The sequence below is a fragment of the Oncorhynchus mykiss genome, chromosome 8, assembly GCF_013265735.2.
Source record: "Oncorhynchus mykiss isolate Arlee chromosome 8, USDA_OmykA_1.1, whole genome shotgun sequence".
Classification (NCBI taxonomy): domain Eukaryota; kingdom Metazoa; phylum Chordata; class Actinopteri; order Salmoniformes; family Salmonidae; genus Oncorhynchus; species Oncorhynchus mykiss.
Genome location: NC_048572.1, coordinates 38,923,456 through 38,926,177, shown reverse-complemented (window position 1 = coordinate 38,926,177; position 2,722 = coordinate 38,923,456).

The following is a 2,722-nucleotide window of genomic DNA, read 5'->3' as shown; positions in this document are numbered from 1 at the left end:
GTATGCATGTTATGTGTGACAAGCAGTTGTCACTTGTCGCTTTTACATTACAATATTACTTTGCTGCCTGTTTGGAAAAAAGCTATTGTGTGTAGATTGATGGGGAAAAGTTTTTATTTAGCCCATTTTAGAATAAGGCTGTAACGTAATAAAATGTTGACAAAGTCAAAGGGTCCGAATATATTTAGCCAGGGCGACAAGTAGAACACAAAACAATTTGACATAAACATTTGCGTTGATGAGTTTTATTGACAAGTCACAAAAAATATATATTATAATAATAATTATGCATTGATGAGAATGCTGTAAATACAGGAATTGTTTGCTCAGTGGGAAATGAATATCAAACTAGTGTGTGACAACTGTTGGAGTTTGTCACAGCAACTATGTGAGCTACAGTATTATGAAATATGTCCTGGGATTTCCTATGATCTTCTATGTAGAAGAACCCTTTAACATCTAATGACACTTGCGTAGCTTGTGAGTGTCATAGAGTAAAACATGTGCGTGTTTGTGAGTCTTAGATTTTCATAGCGAGGTCATAATAGTTTGTGGACTTTACAGACGTTTATGTGAGAAGAAAGGTTTTTCGGGATACGCCCTTGTCTAACAAACACTGCTCTACCTCAGTCCCGTTAATCACACATACTAATGTTTGGTATCAGCGGACGCAGAGGAAATAGACAAATCCAATGCAACAGACCAGCACAATGTTTAAAAGAAGTTAAAACATGTCACGGTGGGACTGTAAGAGTTTCAGATTTACTGTTATTACACAAAATCAAGAGACACGGGAGTGTGTTTATTAGTATCAGACTGCTTGGCCTAATGTGGGGGTAGATCAGATGTAATATTGCAGATGGATTGTAGGTTCTATAAATCTCATTGTTTGAATAATTTCTAATCCCCTTTATTTATTTTTTCTCTATACCTTTTCCCGCCTACCATCCCCACCCTAATTGGAGTAAACTAATGGACAACAATGCTTCTACTGCTACTTCCAGCTATTTCACTCACATCTACATTAACTGCAATTAAATAATATTTTCCCAATTTCTTCTTTCTCTAAGTACTGTACTGGATTTTCCCCCAGGGAGACCAATCCACCATTCATTCCCCATAACTCCTACCCTCCGATGACCACACATTAACCCAACTTTCCCAGTATATTGCCATTTTGCTATTTCCTTTTGTAATACATCCCTCAATTTTACTATGATGTCTTACAATGGTCCTGAACCTCCCTATTTGTAACATTTCTACCAATATTGATATACCAATAATGATATTTTTCTATTGATTGATCATGTTTTTTCAGATCCAGTGATCAGATTTTCAGTGTTTTTGCAGGTCCATCCGAACCCTGATATTATGACGTAACAACCATTCCTGGACCTGACTCCAAAAGTGAGCCACCGATGGGCAATACCATAAAACATATTCTATTGAATTTGTTTCCTCGAGTCTGCACAGGGCTGACTGTTCTATTGATTCTGTTTCCTCATGGCAGAGTCTGCACAGGGCTGACTGTTCTATTGATTCTGTTTCCTCGTGGCAGAGTCTGCACAGGGCTGACTGTTTTATTGATTCTGTTTCCTCGTGGCAGAGTCTGCACTGGGCTGTCTGTTCTACTGATTCTATTTCCTTGTGGCAGAGTCTGCACAAGGCTGACTGCTCTATTGATTAGGTTTCCTCATGGCAGAGTCTGCACAGGGCTGACTGCTCTATTGATTCTGTTTCCTCATGGCAGAGTCCGCACTGGGCTGACTGCTCTATTGATTATGCTTCCTCATGGCAGAGTCCGCACTGCTCTATTGATTATGTTTCCTCGTGGCCCCATTATTTTGAGAATTATTTTTGTATCAAATATCTTTCATAATGTAATAACTTAAATTGAAATGAACAGATTGATGTGTCAATTGTTGGTTTATGTCAGTTCATAGAGCTGATGCCAAGATATTGGGCCATCAAAAACTTGTTCCCAACTGACTTGAATTTGATATGGTATTGCCGTCAAACCTTTTGACTTTAAGTGAAACTGATACATTTTTCGATTCATACTAATCATTAAGCCATTTATGATTTTTAATGGGTGGCAGACAGACAAATTATTTAATTACATTCAGCTTCCTTTATAAACATCCACTTTATTTCAGCAGCTTAGTTCTGTTAAACTGGCACCAATGGCTCAAATTGCATAGGCATACTTCCTCTTACTTCAGTCAAAATGAAGTCAGTAGAGACAAAATGAATAGGCAGTAGTAGACATTGCTGCAATAGTCGACATGTGTGTCCTGGAGGCTAGTGTGACGTTGGTTTCTTCTCCGGTAATAATGGGGGCATGGGAGAGCATGAGCTGCAGCAGTGAGCAGAATAGTCTGATGACTATCACACACACAGCCTCCCCTAAGTGGTACAGCATGGTCATGCCTGATACACATCAATAGCCCAAGGAATTATGTGAAACCTTTCATAATGTGAATTCCCATTTCTCTGATCGCATTTTCAGTTTCTCCTCAAATGTTGAGCCTCAGGGATCACCTCCAAGGCACTTAACCCTAATTGCTCCTGTAAATTGCTCTGGATAAGCGCGTCTGCTAAATGACTAAAATCTAAAATGTGACACAAACACACACACACACACACACTCTTTCAATTCCACTCAATACAGACAATTCAAATTGTGTCACTAAATGAAGAATTAAGCCAAGACAACACAAAC